Consider the following 25,000-nt stretch of genomic DNA (forward strand, 5'->3'; position numbering starts at 1 on the left):
CTCTCTCTCTCTCGCTTTCTCTCTCCTCTCTCTCTTTCTTTCTCTCTCACACACATATACACCTGTATGCTCCAGTTGCTGTTGTCTCTTTGAAGTCACACTGCAGTGGTTTATTGGAATAAAACTCTCTCTCCTTTTTCTCCTCCTTCCCTATATTCTCTCCCCCTCATCCGCCTCCCTGTATCCCCTCTCCCCTCATCCGCCTCCCTGTATCCCCTCTCCCCCTCATCCGCCTCCCTGTATCCCCCCTCTCCCTCATCCGCCTCCCTGTATCCCCTCTCTCCCTCATCCTCTTCCCTGTATCCCCTCTCCCCCTCATCGCCTCCTGTATCCCCTCTCCCTCATCCTCTTCCCTGTATCCCCTCTCCCCCTCATCCGCCTCCCTGTATCCCCTCTCTCCCTCATTCTCTTCCTGTATCCCCTCTCCCCCTCATCCGCCTCCCTGTATCCCCTCTCTCCCTCATCCTCCTCCCTGTATCCCCTCTCCCCCTCATCCGCCTCCCTGTAACCCTCTCCCCCTCATCCGCCTCCCTGTATCCCCTCTCCCCCTCATCCTCTTCCCTGTATCCCCTCTCCCCCTCATCCGCCTCCCTGTATCCCCTCTCCCCCTCATCCTCCTCCCTGTATCCCCTCTCTCCTCATCCGCCTCCCTGTATCCCCTCTCTCCCTCATCCACCTCCCTGTATCCCCTCTCCCCCTCTCCCCCTCATCCGCCTCCCTGTATCCCTCTCCCCCTCATCCGCCTCCTGTATCCCCTCTCCCCTCATCCGCCTCCCTGTATCCCCTCTCCCCCTCATCTCTCCCTTCCCTCTCCCCTCATCTCTTCCCTCCCCCTCTACTCCTCCCTCTCGCCATCTCCTCCTCCCCCTCATCTCCTCCCCTCTCTCCCCTCTCTCCCCGCTCTCCCACTCCCTCCCTCTCTTCCTCTCCAGTCTTTGTGTGTCCTGGTTCTCTCCTGAGCGTCCAACCGGCTACTTCCTTATTGGAGGCGGAGCATCAATCTGGGGCGTGGTGTAAGGACCCGTTGCAGGCTGCTGATAGGCTGTATGTCATGCCCTGGACACCCTATAGGACGGAAGTTCTGTATGAGTATGCTTCATGGGACGACTACAGGCAGAACAGAGTCACCACCACTTACAAGTGAGAGAGGGGTGTGTGTGTCTAGTACGTGTATGAGATAGAGAGATGGAGAGAGACATTTAGAGAGATTGAGAGAGACATTTAGAGAGATTGAGAGAGACATTTAGAGAGATGGAGAGAGACATTTAGAGAGAAAGAGAGAGACATTTAGAGAGAAAGAGAGAGACATTTAGAGAGAAAGAGAGATACATTTAGAGAGATTGAGAGAGACATTTAGAGAGATTGAGAGAGACATTTAGAGAGACATTTAGAGAGATGGAGAGAGACATTTAGAGAGATTGAGAGAGACATTTAGAGAGATTGAGAGAGACATTTAGAGAGATGGGAGAGACATTTAGAGAGATTGAGAGAGACATTTAGAGAGATTGAGAGAGACATTTAGAGAGACATTTAGAGAGATTGAGAGAGACATTTAGAGAGACATTTAGAGAGATTGAGAGAGACATTTAGAGAGATGGAGAGAGACATTTAGAGAGATTGAGAGAGACATTTAGAGAGATTGAGAGAGACATTTAGAGAGATGGAGAGAGACATTTAGAGAGAAAGAGAGAGACATTTAGAGAGATGGAGAGAGACATTTAGAGAGAAAGAGAGAGACATTTAGAGAGATGGAGAGACATTTAGAGAGATGGAGAGAGACATTTAGAGAGAAAGAGAGAGACATTTAGAGAGATGGAGAGACATTTAGAGAGATGGAGAGAGACATTTATAGAGATGGAGAGAGACATTTAGAGAGACATTTAGAGAGATGGAGAGAGACATTTAGAGAGATGGAGAGAGACATTTAGAGAGATGGCGAGAGACATTTAGAGAGACATTTAGAGAGAAAGAGAGAGACATTTAGAGAGACATTTAGAGAGATGGAGAGAAACAGAGAGAAACACAGACGGTGTGTGTGTATAATGTAAACTATTTGTCTGAGAGAGAAACAGAGAGAAACAGAGAAACAGAGAGAAACAGAGAGTGTGTGTATAATATAAACTATTTGTCTGAGAGAGAAACAGAGAGAAACAGAGAAACAGAGAGAAACAGAGAGTGTGTGTATAATATAAACTATTTGTCTGAGAGAGAAACAGAGAGAAACAGAGAGAGAGAGAGACAGAGAGAAACAGAGTGTGTGTATAATATAAACTATTTGTCTGAGAGAGAAACAGAGAGAAACAGAGAGAGAGAGACAGAGAGAAACAGAGTGTGTGTATAATATAAACTATTTGTCTGAGAGAGAAACAGAGAGAAACAGAGAGAGAGAGACAGAGAGAAACAGAGTGTGTGTATAATATAAACTATTTGTCTGAGAAACAGAGAGAAACAGAGAGAGAGAGAGACAGAGAGAAACAGAGAGAAACAGAGTGTGTGTGTATAATATAAACTATTTGTCTGAGAGAGAAACAGAGAGAAACAGAGAGAAACAGAGAGAAACAGAGAGAGAGAGACAGAGAGAAACAGAGTGTGTGTATAATATAAACTATTTGTCTGAGAGAGAAACAGAGAGAAACAGAGAGAGAGAGAGACAGAGTGAGACAGAGAGAGAGAGAGGACAGAGAGAAACAGAGAGAAACAGAGAGAGAGAGAAACAGAGTGAGACAGAGAGAGAGAGAGACAGAGAGAAACAGAGTGTGTGTGTATAATATAAACTATTTGTCTGAAGTCCTCTTCAACTCTATGGAGGTCCTATGTATATGTATTTATTAATGTGACGTATCCAGTTTATTTGGACAGGGACAATGTACCACACTACCAGTTTATTTGGACAGGGACAATGTACCACAACACCACTTTATTTGGACAGGGACAATGTACCACAACACCACTTTATTTGGACAGGGACAATGTACCAACAATACCAGTTTATTTGGACAGGGACAATGTACCACAATACCACTTTATTTGGACATGGACAATGTACCAACAATACCAGTTTATTTGGACAGGGACAATGTACCACAACACCACTTTATTTGGACAGGGACAATGTACCACAACACCACTTTATTTGGACAGGGGCAATGTACCACAATATCAGTTTATTTGGACAGGGACAATGTACCACAATACCACTTTATTTGGACATGGACAATGTACCAACAATACCAGTTTATTTGGACATGGACAATGTACCACAATACCTGTTTATTTGGACAGGGACAATGTACCACAATACCAGTTTATTTGGACATGGACAATGTACCACAATACCCGTTTATTTGGACATGGACAATGTACCACACTATCAGTTTATTTGGACAGGGACAATGTACCACAATACCAGTTTATTTGGACAGGGACAATGTACCACAATACCAGTTTATTTGGACAGGGACAATGTACCACAATACCAGTTTATTTGAACATGGACAATGTACCACAATACCCGTTTATTTGGACAGGGACAATGTACCACAATACCAGTTTATTTGGACAGGGAAAATGTACCACAATACCCGTTTAATTGGACGGGGACAATGTACCAACAATACCAGTTTATTTGGACAGGGGAAATGTACCACAATACCAGTTTATTTGAACATGGACAATGTACCACAATACCCGTTTATTTGGACAGGGACAATGTACCACAATACCAGTTTATTTGGACAGGGAAAATGTACCACAATACCCGTTTAATTGGACGGGGACAATGTACCAACAATACCAGTTTATTTGGACAGGGGAAATGTACCACAATACCAGTTTATTTGGACAGGGACAATGTACCACTATGCCAGTTTATTTGGACAGGGACAATGTACCACAATACCAGTTTATTTGGACAGGGACAATGTACCACAATACCAGAAGTCTCAGAACACTGAGAAATGATGCATTGCACCAGATTTAGCTAACAGTTCATTTCCATCTATGTATGCTCTTCGTCCTCTCTACGTCCTCTTTATGCCCTCTTTATGTCTCTCTACATCCTCTTTATGTCCTCTATACGTCCTCTTTATGTCCTCTTTATGTCCTCTCTACGTCATTCTTATGTCCTGTCTACGTCCTCTTTATGTCCTCTTTATGTCCTCTCTACGTCCTCTTTATGTCCTGTCTCTGTCCTCTTTATGTCCTCTCTATGTCCTCTCTATGTCCTCTCTATGTCCTCTCTACGTCCTCTTTATGTCCTGTCTCTGTCCTCTTTATGTCCTATCTCTGTCCTCTCTTCGTCCTCTTATGTCCTGTCTCTGGCCTCTCTATGTCCTGTCTCTGTCCTCTCTACGTCCTCTTTATGTCCTGTCTCTGTCCTCTCTACGTCCTCTTTATGTCCTGTCTCTGTCCTCTCTTCGTCCTCTTTATGTCCTGTCTCTGTCCTCTCTATGTCCTGTCTCTGTCCTCTCTACATCCTCTTTATGTCCTGTCTCTGTCCTCTCTACGTCCTGTCTCTGTCCTCATTATGTCCTCTCTACGTCCTCTTTATGTCCTCTCTATGTCCTCTCTATGTCCTCTCTATGTCCTCTCTACGTCCTCTTTATGTCCTGTCTCTGTCCTCTTTATGTCCTGTCTCTGTCCTCTCTTCGTCCTCTTTATGTCCTGTCTCTGTCCTCTCTATGTCCTGTCTCTGTCCTCTCTACGTCCTCTTTATGTCCTGTCTCTGTCCTCTTTATGTCCTCTCTATGTCCTCTCTATGTCCTCTCTATGTCCTCTCTACGTCCTCTTTATGTCCTGTCTCTGTCCTCTTTATGTCCTATCTCTGTCCTCTCTTCGTCCTCTTTATGTCCTGTCTCTGGCCTCTCTATGTCCTGTCTCTGTCCTCTCTACGTCCTCTTTATGTCCTCTCTGTCCTCTCTACGTCCTCTTTATGTCCTGTCTCTGTCCTCTCTTCGTCCTCTTTATGTCCTGTCTCTGTCCTCTCTATGTCCTCTCTATGTCCTGTCTCTGTCCTCTCTACGTCCTGTCTCTGTCCTCTTTATGTCCTCTCTACGTCCTCTTTATGTCCTCTCTATGTCCTCTCTATGTCCTCTCTACGTCCTCTTATGTCCTGTCTCTGTCCTCTTTATGTCCTGTCTCTGTCCTCTTTATGTCCTGTCTCTGTCCTCTTTATGTCCTGTCTCTGTCCTCTCTACGTCCTCTTTATGTCCTGTCTCTGTCCTCTCTACATCCTCTTTATGTCCTCTCTATGTCCTCTCTTCGTCCTCTTTATGTCCTGTCTCTGTCCTCTCTTCGTCCTCTTTATGTCCTGTCTCTGTCCTCTCTTCGTCCTCTTTATGTCCTGTCTCTGTCCTCTTTATGTCCTCTCTACGTTCTATTTATGTCCTGTCTCTGTCCTCTCTACGTCCTCTTTATGTCCTGTCTATGTCCTCTCTACGGCCTCTTTATGTCCTGTCTCTGTCCTCTTTATGTCCTGTCTCTGTCCTCTTTACGTCCTGTCTCTGTCCTGTCCTCGTCCTCTCTACGTCCTCTTTATGTCCTGTCTCTGTCCTCTCTACGTCCTCTTTATGTCCTGTCTATGTCCTCTCTACGTCCTCTTTATGTCCTGTCTCTGTCCTCTCTACGTCCTCTTTATGTCCTGTCTCTGTCCTCTCTACGTCCTCTTTATGTCCTGTCTCTGTCCTCTCTACGTCCTCTTTATGTCCTGTCTCTGTCCTCTCTACGTCCTCTTATGTCCTGTCTATGTCCTCTCTACGTCCTCTTTATGTCCTGTCTCTGTCCTCTCTACGTCCTCTTTATGTCCTGTCTCTGTCCCGCCAGGCTGCCGAACCGCGTCGACGGTACAGGCTTCGTGGTCTATGATGGAGCCGTGTTCTACAACAAGGAACGCACGCGCAACCTGGTCAAGTACGACCTCCGCACGCGCATTAAGGTGACCTCTGACCTTTACCTGAGATCTGTATCACCTTTCCACCGCACCAGGCTCGAGGTCAATGCCATTTCAATCCCAGTCAATTCAGGAAGTACACTGACATTCCGATGTCAAGTCTTCAACACTTTTTGATGAGGACCATATGAATTTGGAATTTTGGTTAACTTTTTGAATTGACTGGAATTGACCCCCAATCCTTCGCAGACTGATGAATTGACCCCCAATCCTTCACAGACTGATGAATTGACCCCCAATCCTTCGCAGACTGATGAATTGACCCCCAATCCTTCACAGACTGATGAATTGACCCCCCAATCCTTCGCAGACTGATGAATTGACCCCCAATCCTTCGCAGACTGATGAATTGACCCCCAATCCTTCACAGACTGATGAATTGACCCCCAATCCTTCGCAGACTGATGAATTGACCCCCAATCCTTCGCAGACTGATGAATTGACCCCCAATCCTTCGCAGACTGATGAATTGACCCCCAATCCTTCGCAGACTGATGAATTGACCCCCAATCCTTCGCAGACTGATGAATTGACCCCCAATCCTTCGCAGACTGATGAATTGACCCCCAATCCTTCGCAGACTGATGAATTGACCCCCAATCCTTCGCAGACTGATGGTTTCTCCAGAAAATATGTATTTTAAATTAGATTTTTATTGTATCGATTGATTTCTTGTGTGTTGTGTATTTATGACAATTGTAAATACTTCAGCATTGATACGATGTAACGTAACCTTTCTTTCTCTCTCTATGAAGAGCGGCGAGGCGGTGGTGTTGAACGCTAACTACCACGACACTTCTCCGTATCGGTGGGGCGGGAAGAGCGATATCGACCTCGCTTGGGATGAGAACGGACTGTGGGTCATCTACTCAACTGAAGCCAACAATGGACGTATAGTTGTCAGTCAGGTGAGAGAGAAGGATGGATCGGAGGGAGGATTTTACCTAAATGGTTTTTTTGTTCTTTTTTTATATGAAAAGAAAAATTGTAGGGGAAAGATCAGGTGTAAGATTGCAGATAGATTTTGGCTTCTACGTACCCGTGGGAAGTAGAGGTGCTGAGGGGCTGCAGAAAACCTCTGAAAAATCTGAAAATTAATAATAATAATAATAATAAAAAATATAGAATTTTTTTGAAAAATACTTTTTTCCACAAAAGTACACTGGACCTTTTCTAGAACTAGCAGACCGATATAGACGTCGCTAGTGCGGGCAACAACAAAAAATTGCAGCATCCCTGCTTTGGCAAAAAAGGTTGTTGTATAATTAGGAACAGAATCAGGTTTCAATAGTTGGAATTGTAAGAGTTGTTGCCCTGCCCCTTTCTCTGTGATGTCATTCTAATGGAATCTAGAAAGAACAAAACCCTGCCCCTTTCTCTGTGATGTCATTCTAATGGAATCTAGAAAGAACAAAACGCTGTCCTCAAACATTTACATCATCAAATGGTGCAAAGTTATGAACAAAGACACAAAACATTCACATCAAATTAAATAACATGGAAAACAACCACATTTTGTACAGTATTGATTTACCATCCTTGCTAAACAGAATGTAAATGTACATGACTGTATTGTACAGAGGCTGGTCATCTAGGTTTGTACCTATAGACTTTCCATCAGCCTGTAGAAAAACAATGACCGCTACAGTAATGAACTACATTGAGACATCAAGTGGTTTGTGATGCCATGATGGTAGAGTTGGCTCAGTTGGTAGAGCTTGGCCTTTACAATGCTAGGGTTGTGGGTTTGATTCCCGTGGGGGACCAGTATTGAAATGTATGTACTCACTACTGTAAATTGCTCTAGATAAGAGTCTCTACTAAAATGGAAAGGAATGAATCCACCACTTCAGTTTTCACATAGAAATACATTTTAAAACATTGGAAAACATATATGAAGCCAGTGTTTGTATATTCAATAACTATAATCAGATTAACTGACTGTACTCAATAACTATAATCAGATTAACTGACTGTACCCCATAACTATAATCAGATTAACTGACTGTACCCCAACCTGCTTCCAGCGACTATAGGCTTCCATCAATGTAATTGTCTACATCATTTCCAATCTCCCAGATACATTTTGGGGTTAATATAAATATTTTAAATACACATATTTTTTAAATATATTTTCCTTCATTGTCTTCCCCTAACCCTACCACTCCTACCCCCTAACCCTACCACTCCTCCCCTAACCCTACCACTCCTCCCCTAACCCTACCCACTCCTCCCCTAACCCTACCACTCCTCCCCTAACCCTACCACTCCTCCCCTAACCCTACCACTCCTCCCCTAACCCTACCATCACTCCTCCCTAACCCTACCACTCCTCCCCTAACCCTACCACTCCTCCCCTAACCCTACCACTCCTCCCCTAACCCTACCACTCCTCCCCTAACCCTACCACTCCTCCCCTAACCCTACCACCCTCCTCTAACCTACCACTCCTCCCCTAACCCTACCACTCCTCCCCTAACCCTACCACTCCTCCCCTAACCCTACCACTCCTCCCCTAACCCTACCACTCCTCCCCTAACCCTAACCACCCCTCCCCTAACCCTACCACTCCTCCCCTAACCCTACCACCCCTCCCCTAACCCTACCACTCCTCCTCTAACCCTACCACTCCTCCCCTAACCTACCACTCCTCCCTAACCCTACACCCCTCCCCTAACCCTACCACTCCTCCTCTAACCCTACCACTCCTCCCCTAACCCTACCACTCCTCCCTAACCCTACCACTCCTCCCCTAACCCTACCACTCCTCCTCTAACCCTACCACTCCTCCCCTAACCCTACCACTCCTCCCCTAACCCTACCACTCCTCCCCTAACCCTACCACTCCTCCTCTAACCCTACCACTCCTCCCCTAACCCTACCACTCCTCCCCTAACCCTACCACTCCTCCCCTAACCCTACCACTCCTCCCCTAACCCTACCACTCCTCCCCTAACCCTACCACTCCTCCCCTAACCCTACCACTCCTCCCCTAACCCTACCACTCCTCCCCTAACCCTACCACCCCTCCCTAACCCTACCACTCCTCCCCTAACCCTACCACTCCTCCCTAACCCTACCACTCCTCCCCTAACCCTACCACTCCTCCTCTAACCCTACCACTCCTCCACTAATTGCAGTAAACTAATGGACAACAACACTTAGTCTTCTACTTCCAGTTTATACATATTATATGTACATTTCACACAATATATTTTACTAAATGTTTTCAAATGAAACAAAATACCTTTTTAGAAGCTTTTAGAATTGACTTCCTCTCCTCTCTCTCTAACTCTCTAAACTCTCTCCTCTCTTTCTCTTCACTCCTCTCTCTCTCTCTCTCTCTCTCTCTCTCTCTATCTCTGTCTCTCTCTCTCTCTCTCTCTCTCTCCTCTCTCTCTCTCTCCTCTCTTCTCTCTTTTCTTTCTTTTTCTCTCCTCTCCTCTCCTCTCTCTCTCTCTCTCCCTCTCTCCTCTCTTTCTCTCTCTCTTTCTCTCTCCTCTCTTTCTCACTCCTCTCTCTCTCTCTCTCTCCTCTCTCCTCTCTTTCTCACTCCTCTCTCCTCTGTTTCTCTCCTCTCTTTCTCACTCCTCTCTCTCCTCTGTTTCTCCTCCTCTCTCTCTCCTCTGTTTCTCTCCTCTCTCCTCTCCTTCTCCTCCTCTCTCCTATCTTTCTCTCCTCTCTTTCTCTCCTCTCTCTCTCTCTCCTCTCTCCTCTCTTTCTCTCTCTCTTTCTCTCTCTCTTTCTCTCTCCTCTCTTTCTCACTCCCTCTCTCTCTCTCTCTCTTTCTCTCTCTCTTTCTCTCTCTTTCTCTCTCTTTCTCTCTTTCTCACTCCTCTCTCTCTCCTCTCTCCGTCTCTTTCTCTCCTCTCTCCTGTTTCTCTCCTCTCTCCTCTTCTTCTCCTCTCTCTCTCTTTTCCCCCTCTCCTGCCCCTTCATTTCTCCTCCCCTCCAGGTAAACCCTTACACCCTGCGTTTCGAGGGTACGTGGGCGACCAGCTTCGACAAGCGCGGGGCGAGCAACGCCTTCATGGCGTGTGGCGTGCTGTACGCGGTGCGCTCTGTCTTCCAAGACGACGAGGGACAGACAGACAGAGGAGGAGGAGGTGGAGGGGATATGGTGTTATATGCGTTTGACACCAGTAGAGGGCGAGAGGTGCCGGTCCAGATCCCCTTCCCTAACCCCTACCAGTATATATCATCTATAGACTACAACCCACGGGACAACCAGCTGTATGTGTGGAATAACTACTACGTGCTGAGATACCCTCTGCAGTTCAGACCGCCCCAGCCAACCAAAGGTGTGTGTGCCCGGGGGAAGGGCAGGGTGTGTGTGGGGGGCAGTTTGCTAACCAGAATGATAATATATTTTACCCCTACCTCCCCCTGCCTCTCTCCTCCAGGTCCTCTCTCATCTCTAATGACTACAGTTTACTAACCAGAATGATAATGTATTTGACCCCTTCCCTCCCCATGCCTCTCTCCTCCAGGTCCTCTCTCATCTCTAATGACTACAGTGGGGTCCTACACAGCCACCGTAGCGCTGACCCCAGTACGACCTTCAGCCTCCAATCCCATCGGGGGTCATCAACCGGAGTCCAGACTTGCGGCCAATCACGGCCATGGTCCCGCTGACCCCTCACCCCCCCCACCGTGCCCCATCGCCCCCGGGGGGGTCCCAGGTTGGGGTGTGTGAGGGGAGGGTGACCAGAGGGGTACAGTGGCCCCCTACACCTAAAGGAGAGATTGGTGGAGAGACCATGTCCCAAAGGATCACTGGGGTGAGGTGTGTGGTGTGGTGTGTGTGTGGTGTGTGTTGTGTGTGTGTTGGTGTGGTGTGTGTTGTGTGTCAGTGAAATGGTAGGCTGGTGAGAAGGGGGGAGAGAGAGAGAGAGAGAAGAGGGGGGTGATACTGTAGAGTGAGAGCATGCTGAATGCAAATTAGGTTTTGATCTGTCTCTCTCTCTCTTCCTCCCTTCCTCCACCCCTCTCTCTCCCCACCCTCCTCTCTCCCTCCATCCCCCCATCCCCTCTCCCTACCCTCCTCTCCCTCCATCCCTCCTCCCCCTCTCCCCACCCTCCTCTCTGCCTCCATCCTCTCCCCTCTCTCTCCCTCCATCCCTCTCCCCTCTCTCTCCCTACCCTCCTCTCTCCCTTCATCCCTCCTCCCCTCTCTCCCACCCTCCTCCCTCTCCCCCCCCATCCCTCCTCCCCCTCTCTCTCCCCACCCTCCTCTCTCCCTCCATCCCTCCTCCCCCTCTCTCTCCCTACCCTCCTCTCTCCCTCCATCCCTCCTCCCCCCCTCTCTCCCCACCCTCCTCTCTCCCTCCATCCCTCCTCCCCCCTCTCTCTCCCCACCCTCCTCTCTCCCCTCCCCCCCTCTCTTTCTCCCCACTCTCCCTCCATCCCTCCTCCCCCTCTCTCTCCCCACCCTCCTCTCTCCCTCCATCCCTCCTCCCCCTCTCTCTCCCCCACCCTCCTCCCCCCTCTCTCTTCCCCACCCTCCTCCCCCTCTCCTCCGCCAGGTATAGCATCGTACCAGTGTGTGTTGTCCCCGGTAACCTGGAACACCAGAGGGCCTGACCTCAGTAACTGTACCTCCCCTGGGTCAGTCAGATAGCACAGAAGGTCAGTCACACACACACACACACACACCACACACAGGGAGGAAGGACATGGACACACACACGGATGGACACGTGCGCGCATTCTTACGCAGGGACGCATGCACACTGTATGCACACACACACAGGGAGGGAAGGACATGGACACACGCACGCACACACACTGTATGCACACACACACACACACACACATACACACACACACATACAGACACGCAGAAGGACATGGATGGAAACACACCCATACGCAGGCGAAGACATACACACAGGTCGTGAATGGACAGCACCACATAACTTTAACATGACCATATGTTCCTCCTCCTCCCCCGTTCTCCCTCCCTCCTCCCCCGTTCCCCCGTTCCCCCTCCCTCCCTCCTCCCCCGTTTCCCCCTCCCTCCCTCTCTCCTCCCCGTTCACCCTCTGCCCTCCTCCCCTGTTCACTCTCCCCCTCTGCCTTCCACCCTTGTTCCCCCTCCCTCCCCTAGATAAAGAGTGGGGAGAATGCAGCTAACATCGCTGGTGAGTTAGTAAACCTGACGAGGGGGCGGGTCTACGCCGGTGATGTCAGCATGTCAGTCAAACTTCTAGAGCAGCTGTTGGACATCCTGGATTCTCAGCTTCAGGCCCTACGACCAGCCAACAAGGAGTCTGCTGCACGCAACTACAACAAGGTACACACACATTACAGCAAGATACCACACACATTACAGCAAGATACACACACATTACAGCAAGATACACACACATTACAGCAAGATACACACACATTACAGCAAGACACACACACATTACAACAAGATACACACACATTACAACAAGATACACACACATTACAGCAAGATACACACACATTACAACAAGATACACACACATTACAGCAAGATACACACACATTACAGCAAGATACACACACATTACAGCAAGATACACACACATTACAGCAAGATACACACACATTACAGCAAGATACACACAATTACAGCAAGATACACACACATTACAGCAAGATACACACACATTACAGCAAGATACACACACATTACAACAAGATACACACACACACACACACACACACACACACACACACACAACACACACACACACACACATTACAACAAGGTACACACACACACACACATTACAACAAGGTACACACACACACATTACAACAAGGTACACACCACGCATGACAACAAGGTACACACACACATCACACACAAGGTACACACACCACACACACACACATACAACAAGGTACACCCACACATTACAACAAGGTACACACACACACACACATTACAACAAGGTACACACACACATTACAGAAAGGTACACACACACATTACAAACAAGGTACACACACACACACACACACACACACACACACACACTACAACAAGGTACACACACACACACACACACATTACAACAAGGTACACACACATTACAGAAAGGTACACACACACACACTACAAGGTACTCACACACACACTACAACAAGGTACACACAACACACACACACACACACACACACACACACACACACACATACTAAACAAGGTACACACACACACACTACAACAAGGTACACACACACACACCACAAGGTACTCACACACTACAACAAGGTACACACACACACCACACACTACAACAGGGTACACACACACCACAACAAGGTACACACACACACACACACACTACAACAGGGTACACACACACTACAACAAGGTACACACACACACACACCACACTACAACAAGGTACACACCACACACACACTACAACAAGGCACACACCACACTACAACAAGGTACACACACACACTACAACAAGGTACACACACACACACACTACAAGGTACACACACCTTCAGACTGGTTGTAAACATTTCACGGTAAGGTCTACACCCTGTTGTCTTCGAGTGCATTTGACAAATAACATTTGATTTGATTTGTAGTACTTGTGTTACGTAAAGTGTGTTCCTGTCTACTTCAGTTTGCAGAAGAGGGAACGCACCTGTAGAGCTTATGTCCAGGTAAACCACAACTCTCTACATATAGTATATATTTAGTATAGTATAGTTACGATAGCATATTTAGTATAGAATATTAGTATAGTATATTTCGTGTTGTATATTTTAGTATGTATATTTAGTATTGCATATTTAGTACCGTATATTTAGTATTGTATCTTTAGGATAGTGTCTTTAGTATTATATATTTAGTATGGTATCTTTAGTATTGTATATTTAGTATTGTATCTTTAGTATTGCATATTTAGTATAGTATATTTAGTATAGTATATTTAGTATAGTATATTTAGTATTGCATCTTTAGTATGGTATCTTTAGTATGGTATCTTTAGTATTGCATATTTAGTATAGTATATTTAGTATAGTATATTTAGTATAGTATATTTAGTATTGCATCTTTAGTATGGTATCTTTAGTATGGTATCTTTAGTATTGCATATTTAGTATAGTATATTTAGTATAGTATATTTAGTATAGTATATTTAGTATTGCATATTTAGTATAGTATATTTAGTATAGTATATTTAGTATAGTATATTTGTATTGCATCTTTAGTATGGTATCTTTAGTATGGTATCTTTAGTATTGCATATTTAGTATAGTATATTTAGTATAGTATATTTAGTATAGTATATTTAGTATTGCATCTTTAGTATGGTATCTTTAGTATGGTATCTTTAGTATTGCATATTTAGTATAGTATATTTAGTATAGTATATTTAGTATAGTATATTTAGTATTGCATCTTTAGTATGGCATATTTAGTATAGTATCTTTAGTATTGCATATTTAGTATAGTATATTTAGTATAGTATATTTAGTATAGTATATTTAGTATTGCATCTTTAGTATTGCATATTTAGTATAGTATATTTAGTATAGTATATTTAGTATAGTATATTTAGTATTGTATCTTTAGTATGGTATATTTTGCATTGCATATTAGTACAGTATATTTAGTATCGTTTATTTTAAGTGTAGTATATTTAGTATAGTATATTTTGTATTGCATTTTAAGTATAGTATATGTAGTATGTATATTTAGTATTGTATATTCAGTATAGAATCTTTCATATTGTATATTTAGTATAGTTATTTAGTATAGTATATTTAGTACAGTATATTTAATATTGTGTTTTTAGTATAGTATATTTAATATTGTGTTTTTAGTATAGTATCTTTAGTATAGTATCTTTAGTATAGTATATTTAGTATCGTTTATTTAATATAGTGTATTTAGCATAGTATATTTAGTACCGTATATTTATTATTGTATTTTTAGTATAGATCTTTAGTACAGTATATTTAGTGTTGTATATTTAAATATAGTATCTTTAGTATAGTATATTTAGTATGTATATTTAGTATTGTATATTCAGTATAGAATCTTTCATATTGTATATTTAGTATAGTTTATTTAGTATAGTATATTTAGTACAGTATATTTAATATTGTGTTTTAGTATAGTATCTTTAGTATAGTATATTTAGTATTGTTTATTTAGTATAGCATTATTATTATTGTATATTTAGTATAGTATATGTAGTATGTATATTTAGTATAGTATATTTAGTATTGTATATTTAGTATAGTATATTTAGTATTGTATATTTAGTATTGTATATTTAGTATAGTATATTTAATATTGTATATTTAGTATTGTATATTTAGTATTGTATATTTAGTATAGTATCATTGGTATTGTATATTTAGTATTGTATATTTAGTATAGTATATTTAATATTGTATATTTAGTATTGTATATTTAGTATTGTATATTTAGTATAGTATCATTGGTATTGTATATTTAGTATTGTATATTTAGTATTGTATATTTAGTATTGTATATTTAGTATAGTATATTTAGTATTGTATATTTAGTATTGTATATTTAGTATAGTATATTTAGTATAGTATATTTAGTATAGTATCTTTAGTATAGTATCTTCAGTATTGTATATTTAGTATTGTATATTAGTATAGTATATTTAGTATAGTATCTTCAGTATTGTATATTTAGTATTGTATATTTAGTATTGTATATTTAGTATAGTATATTTAGTATTGTATATTTAGTATAGTATCTTTAGTATAGTATCTTCAGTATTGTATATTTAGTATTGTATATTTAGTATAGTATCTTAGTATAGTATCTTCAGTATTGTATATTTAGTATAGTATCTTTAGTATTGTATATTTAGTATAGTATCTTTAGTATTGTATATTTAGTATAGTATCTTTAGTATGGTATCTTTAGTATTGTATATTTAGTATAGTATCTTTAGTATTGTATATTTAGTATAGTATCTTTAGTATTGTATATTTAGTATGGTATCTTAGTATTGTATATTTAGTATAGTATCTTTAGTATTGTATATTTAGTATAGTATCTTTAGTATTGTATATTTAGTATTGTATATTTAGTATATGGGTGAGTGATATATCTCTAGTCCGGACAGGTGATCAGTTCATGAGGCTTTATATGATATCGTCTATACAGTACATAGTATATATATATACAGTACCAGTCAAAAGTTTGGACACTCCTCCTCATTCAAGGGTTTTCTTTATTTTTACTATTTTCTACATTTTAGAATAATAGTGAAGACATCAAAACTATGAAATAACACACATGGAATCATGTAGTAACCATAAAGGTTTGTATATATATACATATATATATTTGTGTGTGTCTCTGACAGGCGGTGGTTCAGGTAGTTGATAACCTGTTGGGCCCTGAAGCTCTAGTCCTCCTGGGCTGATATGAGGACCACTGACCAATCACGCTCTGCCTCGCTGCTATTGGACGCCATGGAGAAAGGAGCCTTTCTATTGGCTAACAACATCTACGAGGGGCGATTCAGCGACAGAGCGCCCAATGTCGGTAAGTTTGGTGTGTGTGTGTGTCTTAGCAATCTGTTCAGTTTGAAATGTAAAAACTTCCCTCTGTTTCTCTTTCACGCGCGTGTGTGTGTGTGTATGTGTGTGTGTGTGTGTGTGTGCTTGCTTCTGTACGTGTGTGTGTGTGTGTGTGTGTGTGTGTGTGTGTGTGTGTGTGTGTGTGTGTGTGTGTGTGTGTGTGTGTGTGTGTGTGTGTGTGTGTGTGTGTGTAGATCTAGAGGTGTATGTATTGAACACAGAGGCAGATCTACAGGACCTGACGTTCCCTCACTCCTATGACAGTGACAGTGTTCTACAGCTCTCAACTGCTACTCTACAGCAGTACAGCAGCAATGGTCAGTCACACAACACACACACACACACACACGAACGCACAGAGACACACACACACATAAACGCACAGACACACACACACACAAACGCACAAAAGACACACACACAGTCACATACACACACACGATCGCACAAAGACACACACACAGACACACACACATGAACGCACAAAGACACACACGCAGACACACACACTCGCACACACAAGTAAACATACACTTGCGCACACACACGTGCATAAACACACACACACACGCACACAGAAAGAAACACACACTTAGCCACAAACACACACATGATAGTTCTATCTCTCCATCTCTAGGTCAGGTGAAGATAGTTCTATCTCTCCTCTCTCCATCTCTAGGCCAGGTGAAGATGTTATATCTCTCCTCTCTCCATCTCTAGGCCAGGTGAAGATAGTTATATCTCTCCTCTCTCCATCTCTAGGCCAGGTGAAGATGTTATATCTCTCCTCTCTCCATCTCTAGGCCAGGTGAAGATAGTTATATCTCTCCTCTCTCCATCTCTAGGCCAGGTGAAGATAGTTATATCTCTACTCCTCCTCTCTCCATCTCTAGGTCAGGTGAAGATAGTTCTATCTCTCCTCTCTCCATCTCTAGGCCAGGGTGAAGATAGTTATATCTCTCCTCTCTCCATCTCTAGGCCAGGTGAAGATAGTTATATCTCTCCTCTCTCCATCTCTAGGCCAGGTGAAGATAGTTATATCTCTACTCCTCCTCTCTCCATCTCTAGGTCAGGTGAAGATAGTTCTATCTCTCCTCTCTCCATCTCTAGGCCAGGTGAAGATAGTTTATATCTCTCCTCTCTCCATCTCTAGGCCAGGTGAAGATAGTTATATCTCTCCTCTCTCCATCTCTAGGTGAGGTGAAGATAGTTCTATCTCTCCTCTCTCCATCTCTAGGCCAGGTGAAGATAGTTATATCTCTCCTCTCTCCATCTCTAGGCCAGGTGAAGATAGTTCTATCTCTCCTCTCTCCAACTCTAGGTCAGGTGAAGATAGTTATATCTCTCCTCTCTCATCTCTAGGCCAGGTGAAGATAGTTCTATCTCTCCTCTCCATCTCTAGGCCAGGTGAAGATAGTTATATCTCTCCTCTCTTCCATCTCTAGGCCAGGTGAAGATAGTTCTATCTCTCCTCTCTCCATCTCTAGGTCAGGTGAAGATAGTTCTATCTCTCCTCTCTCCATCTCTAGGCCAGGTGAAGATAGTTATATCTCTCCTCTCTCCATCTCTAGGTGAGGTGAAGATAGTTATATCTCTCCTATCTCATCTCTAGGCCAGGTGAAGATAGTTATATCTCTCCTCTCTCCATCTCTAGGCCAGGTGAAGATAGTTCTATCTCTCCTCTCTCATCTCTAGGCCAGGTGAAGATAGTTATATCTCTCCTCTCTCATCTCTAGGCCAGGTGAAGATAGTTATATCTCTCCTCTCTCCATCTCTAGGTGAGGTGAAGATAGTTCTATCTCTCCTCTCTCCATCTCTAGGCCAGGTGAAGATAGTTCTATCTCTCCTCTCTCCATCTCTAGGCCAGGTGAAGATAGTTCTATCTCTCCTCTCTCCAACTCTAGGTCAGGTGAAGATAGTTATATCTCTCCTCTCTCATCTCTAGGCCAGGTGAAGATAGTTCTATCTCTCCTCTCCATCTCTAGGCCAGGTGAAGATAGTTATATCTCTCCTCTCTCCATCTCTAGGCCAGGTGAAGATAGTTCTATCTCTCCTCTCTCCATCTCTAGGTCAGGTGAAGATAGTTCTATCTCTCCTCTCTCCATCTCTAGGCCAGGTGAAGATAGTTATATCTCTCCTCTCTCCATCTCTAGGTGAGGTGAAGATAGTTATATCTCTCCTATCTCATCTCTAGGCCAGGTGAAGATAGTTATATCTCTCCTCTCTCCATCTCTAGGCCAGGTGAAGATAGTTCTATCTTTCCTCTCTCATCTCTAGGCCAGGTGAAGATAGTTATATCTCTCCTCTCTCATCTCTAGGCCAGGTGAAGATAGTTATATCTCTCCTCTCTCATCTCTAGGCCAGGTGAAGATAGTTATATCTCTCCTCTCTCATCTCTAGGCCAGGTGAAGATAGTTATATCTCTCCTCTCTCATCTCTGGGCCAGGTGAAGATAGTTATATCTCTCCTCTCTCCATCTCTAGGCCAGGTGAAGATAATTATATCTCTCCTCTCTCCATCTCTAGGCCAGGTGAAGATAGTTATATCTCTCCTCTCTCATCTCTAGGCCAGGTGAAGATAGTTATATCTCTCCTCTCTCCATCTCTAGGTGAGGTGAAGATAGTTCTATCTCTCCTCTCTCCATCTCTAGGCCAGGTGAAGATAGTTCTATCTCTCCTCTCTCCATCTCTAGGCCAGGTGAAGATAGTTCTATCTCTCCTCTCTCCAACTCTAGGTCAGGTGAAGATAGTTATATCTCTCCTCTCTCATCTCTAGGCCAGGTGAAGATAGTTCTATCTCTCCTCTCCATCTCTAGGCCAGGTGAAGATAGTTATATCTCTCCTCTCTCCATCTCTAGGCCAGGTGAAGATAGTTCTATCTCTCCTCTCTCCATCTCTAGGTCAGGTGAAGATAGTTCTATCTCTCCTCTCTCCATCTCTAGGCCAGGTGAAGATAGTTATATCTCTCCTCTCTCCATCTCTAGGTGAGGTGAAGATAGTTATATCTCTCCTATCTCATCTCTAGGCCAGGTGAAGATAGTTTATATCTCTCCTCTCTCCATCTCTAGGCCAGGTGAAGATAGTTCTATCTCTCCTCTCTCATCTCTAGGGCCAGGTGAAGATAGTTATATCTCTCCTCTCTCATCTCTAGGCCAGGTGAAGATAGTTATATCTCTCCTCTCTCATCTCTAGGCCAGGTGAAGATAGTTATATCTCTCCTCTCTCATCTCTAGGCCAGGTGAAGATAGTTATATCTCTCCTCTCTCATCTCTGGGCCAGGTGAAGATAGTTATATCTCTCCTCTCTCCATCTCTAGGCCAGGTGAAGATAATTATATCTCTCCTCTCTCCATCTCTAGGCCAGGTGAAGATAGTTCTATCTCTCCTCTCTCCATCTCTAGGCCAGGTGAAGATAGTTTTATCTCTCCTCCTCTCTCCATCTCTAGGTCAGGTGAAGATAGTTCTATCTCTGTATAAGAACCTTGGATCCTTCCTGACCACTAACAACTCCTCGTTGAGGTTGGAGGCGGGGTTTGTGATTGGCGGTGGCAGGAGCTTGGCGGTGAATTCTCACGTGATCTCGGCTTCTGTCAACAAAGGTTCCAACCGAGTATTCCTCTCTGAACCGGTCGTCTTCACTCTGCGACACCTACAGGTACGTGTGGGGAAGGGGGTGTTGTGTATGTGTGGTGGGGGAGTGTGTGTGTTTGTGTGTGTGTGTTTTTGTGTGTGTGTGTGCGTGTTTTTGTGTGTATGTGTGTGTGCGTGTTTTTGTGTGTGTGTGTGTGTGTGTGTGCGTGTTTGTCTGTGTGTATGTGTGTGTGTGTGTGTGTGTGTGTGTGTGTGTGTGTGTCTCTGTGTGGTGTGTGTGTGTGTGTGTGTGTGTGTGTGTGTGTGTGTGTGTGTGTGTGTGTGTGTGTGTGTGTGTGTGTGTGTGTGTGTGTGTGTGTGTGTGTGTGTGTCTCTGTGTGTGTGTGTGTGTGTGTGTGTGTGTGTGTGTGTGTGTGTGTGGTGTGTGTGTGTGTGTGCGTGTGTGTGTGTGTGTGTGTATGTGTGTGTGTGTGTGGGTGGGTGTGTGCGTGCGTGCGTGTGGTGTGTGTGCGTGTTTGTCTGTGTGTGGGTGTGTGCGTGCGTGTTTGTCTGTGTGTGTGTGTGTGTGTGTTCAACCCTGTATGTTTATGTGTCTCCAGGTGGAGAACCACTTCAGCCCCAACTGTTCGTTCTGGAACTCCACGGGGTCGGGGGGGTCAGCATCGGGGTCGTCGGGGGGTCGTTGGTCGTCCCAGGGGTGTAAACGGATACACACCAACAACACACACACCACCTGCGCCTGTAACCATCTGTCAACCTACGCTGTCCTGATGACCTACCACCAACCTGCTGTAACTAGCACACACACACACACACACACACACACACACACACACACACACACACATACACACACACACATTACACACATACACAAACACACATTACACACACACACATTACACACATATACAAACTCACTCTAATATCACATTTTGATGGTCAAAGAAATGGTTAAATGTTAAAAACTCTCTATCCTTCTTCCCTCCCTCGCCCTCCCCCTCCACTCCCTCCGCCCTCCACCTCCTCTCTTCCCTCCTTCCCTCCCACCCTCTACCCCCCCCCCCCTCCCTCCCTCCCTCCCTCCCACCGTCTACCTCCCCCCCCCTACCTCCCTCCCACCGTCTACCTCCCCCCCCCCTACCTCCCTCCCTCCCTCCCACCCTCTACCCCCCCTCCCTCTACTTCCCCCCCTCCCTCCCTCCCTCCCGCCCTCCCTCTCCCCCCCTACCCTCCCTCCCTCCCTCCCACCCTCTACCCCCCCCTCCCTCTACCCCCCCCCCCCTCCCTCCCTCCCTCCCTCCCTCCCACCCTCTACCTTTCCCCCCCCTAACCGCCCTCCCTCCCTCCATCCCACCCTCTACCCCCCCCCTCCCTCTAACCACCCCACCTCCCTCCATCCCACCTCTACTACCCCCCCCCCCCCCCTCCCTATATCCCCCCCTCCCTCTACCTAAGCCCCCCCCGCTACCCCCCCTCCCTCTATCCCCCCCCATCCCTCCCCGCCCTCACCTCTCCCTCCTCTCTCCAGTCTGTAGATGGTATACAGGAGGTTCTGGTCTAACGTAGTGTCCTGGGTAGGTATATCCGTAGCCCTGGTGTGCCTTGCAGCCTGCAGTACCTTACTGTGCTGCCAGGGGGCGCCACAGTCGGACCACAGCACCATACACAGGAATCTGTGGGGCAACCTCTTCATCACCGAACTCATCTTCCTCATTGGGGTGGATAAGACACAGTACAAAGCGTGAGTAAAATCACACACACACACACATACAAAGACACACACATCTTCATATGTACATATTCTTATCCATTCCTTTACACCTGTGTGTAGTAGATGGTCATTGTGAATTTGTTGATATATTACTGCATTGTCGGAACTAGAAGCACAATCATTCCGCTACATTTGCATTAACATCTGCTAACCATGTATGTGACAAATTAAATTTGATTTGATGTGACACAGTTTTGTCACAACTTATGAGAGGACAAGACTCAGTACAGAGCTTTTAGTTCTTATGAGAGGACAAGACTCAGTACAGAGCTTTAGTCCTTATGAGAGGACCAGACTCAGTACAGAGCTTTTAGTCCTTATGAGAGGACAAGACTCAGTACAGAGCTTTTAGTTCTTATGAGAGGACCAGACTCAGTACAGAGCTTTTAGTCCTTATGAGAGGACAAGACTCAGTACAGAGCTTTTAGTTCTTATGAGAGGACAAGACTCAGTACACAGAGCTTTTAGTTCTTGTTGATCCAGTCAGTAACTCAAATGTTCCTCAGTGTTTCTTCATGTGTCGTTACTTCAGCAGTATGAAGGGAGGGATTTCTGTCATGCCAATAAAATATTTTGAATTTAATTGAATTCCCTCTCCTCCGCCCTCTCCACCTCTCCCTCTATCCTCCCTCTCCCCCCCCCTCCTCCCTCTCCTCCCCTCTCCTCCCCTCTCCTCTCCTCTCCCCCCCCCTCTCCTCCCCTCTCCTCCCCTCTCCTCCCCCTCTCCTCCCCTCTCCTCCCTCCTCCCCCTCTCCCCTTTCCTCCCCCTCTCCTCTCCCCCCTCCTCCCTCTCCTCCCCTCTCCTCCCACTCTCCTCTCCTCCCCCTCTCCTCTCCCCCCCCTCCTCCGTCTCCTCCCCTCTCCTCCCCTCTCCTCCCCCTCTCCTCCTCCTCTCCTCCCCCTCTCCTCCTCCTCCCCCTCTCCTCTCCCCCCCCCCCCCCTCTCTCCCCCCCCCCCTCTCTCCTCCCCCTCTCCTCTCCCCCCCCTCTCCTCTCCCCCCCTCTCTCCTCCCCCTCTCCTCTCCTCCCCTCTCCTCCCCTCTCCTCCCCCCTCTCCTCCCTCTCTCCTCCCCTCTCCTCCCCCTCTCCTCCCCTCTCCTCCCCTCCCCTCTCCTCTCCTCTCCTCTCCTCTCCTCCCCCTCTCCTCCCTCTCCTCCTCCCCTCTCCTCCCCCTCTCCTCCCTCTCTCCTCCCCTCTCTAGGTAGCGTGTCCAGTCTTTGCAGGTCTGCTCCATTTCTCCCTGCTCTCTGTGTTCTGTTGGTTATGCCTGGAGGCAGTGGAACTCTACTTACTGCAGGGGGAGCTCTTTGAAGGACGGTCCTCTAGGAGGAAGTACTTCTATCTCTGCGGCTACTTTCCTGCCAGGGGTGGTCGTGGCCGTCTCCGCCGCCATCGACTACAGGGGCTACGGCACCCGGACCATGTAAGTGGCAGAGAGTGTGTGTGGTGGGGGGGAGGATGTGTGTGTGGTGGGGGGGAGGATGTGTGTGTGGTGGGGGGGAGGATGTGTGTGTGGTGGGGGGGAGGATGTGTGTGTGGTGGGGGGGAGGATGTGTGTGTGGTGGGGGGGAGGATGTGTGTGTGAGTATTGATTTGAAATCTCTGCTGTATTGTGTGTGTGTGTGTGTGTGTGTGTGTGTGTGTGTGTGTGTGTGTGTGTGTGTGTGTGTGTGTGTGTGTGTGTGTGTGTGGTGTGTGTGTGTGTGTGTGTGTATGTGTGTGTGTGTGTGTAGGTGTTGGCTGCAGATGGACAACTACTTCATCTGGAGTTTCCTGGGTCCTGTATCTGTCATTATAATGGTGAGACAAACACACACACTCTCACATGTGAGCACACACATACACATGGGATTGACCTCTCACCTCTGACCTCTGACCCTGTGACCCCCAGCTGAACCTGGTTGTCTTGGTGATGACTCTTCACAAGATGGTGCACAGTTCCTCCGCCCTCAAACCCGACTCCAGTCGTCACGACAACCTCAGGTGAGCCCCGCCCCCTGGAACATATGTGACAGGCATGATTGGTTGTTTGTTTTGGGCAGGGAGGGACAGAAAGGCTCATGGGAAGGGGTAGAAACAGGGAGAAGTAACAGAGGACTCAAATAGTGAAAAGTAGAAGATGTGAGGCTTAAAAAGTTATGTCAAAATAACATGACATAACATCTTCTCCTTCTGCTTCCTCCCTAACCCCCACCTCCCTCTCTCTCTCCCCCCTAACCCCCACCTCCCTCTCTCTCTCCCCCCTAACCCCCCTCTCTCTCTCTCCCCCCTAACCCCCACCTCCCTCTCTCCTCTCTCCCCCCTAACCCCTCCCTCTCTCTCCCCCCCCTAACCCCCACCTCCCTCTCTCTCTCCCCCCCCTAACCCCCACCCTCCCTCTCTCTCTCTCCCCCCCCTAACCCCCACCTCCCTCTCTCTCTCTCCCCCCTAACCCCTCCCTCCCTCTCTCTCTCTCCTCCCTAACCTCCACCTCCCTCTCTCTCTCCTCCCTAACCCCCACCTCCCTCTCTCTCCTCCCTAACCCCCACCTCCCCCTCTCTCTCTCCCCCTTAACCCCCACCTCCCTCTCTCTCTCTCCTCCCTAACCCCCACCTCCCTCTCTCTCTCCTCCCTAACCCCCACCTCCCCCTCTCTCTCTCCCCTTAACCCCCACCTCCCCTCTCTCTCTCTCCCCCTTAACCCCCACCTCCCTCTCTCTCTCTCCTCCCTAACCCCCACCTCCCTCTCTCTCTCCTCCCTAACCCCCACCCTCCCCCTCTCTCTCTCTCCCCCTTAACCCCCACCTCCCTCTCTCTCTCTCCTCCCTAACCCCCACCCCTCTTTCTCCTCCATGCCTCTAAACCTCTCCCCATCTCCCTCTCCTCTCTTCCTCCCCCTCCCTCTCCTCTCTTCCTCCCTCCTCCCTCTCCTCTTTCTCCCTCTCTACAGAGCGTGGACTGTGGGTTCGCTCACCCTCCTCTTCCTCCTGGTGGTGACCTGGTCTCTGGGGCTCGTCTTCCTCTCATCTCCCTCTCTCCTCCTCTCCTACCTCTTCTCTTCCCTTAACACGGCCCAGGCTCTGCTCATCACAATACTGTTCTGTACACTCACTAGGAAGGTAGGTGGGGTCTCAA

General features: G+C 46.1%; 1 pseudogene; it reads left to right on the forward strand.

The window, feature by feature from the left end:
• LOC116358826 (adhesion G protein-coupled receptor L1-like) overlaps window positions 1-25,000 on the forward strand; it is an 82,831-nt pseudogene that overhangs the window by 48,461 nt on the left and 9,370 nt on the right.

This window comes from Oncorhynchus kisutch, unplaced genomic scaffold (genome assembly GCF_002021735.2).
Source record: "Oncorhynchus kisutch isolate 150728-3 unplaced genomic scaffold, Okis_V2 Okis01b-Okis20b_hom, whole genome shotgun sequence".
Lineage (NCBI taxonomy): Eukaryota > Metazoa > Chordata > Actinopteri > Salmoniformes > Salmonidae > Oncorhynchus > Oncorhynchus kisutch.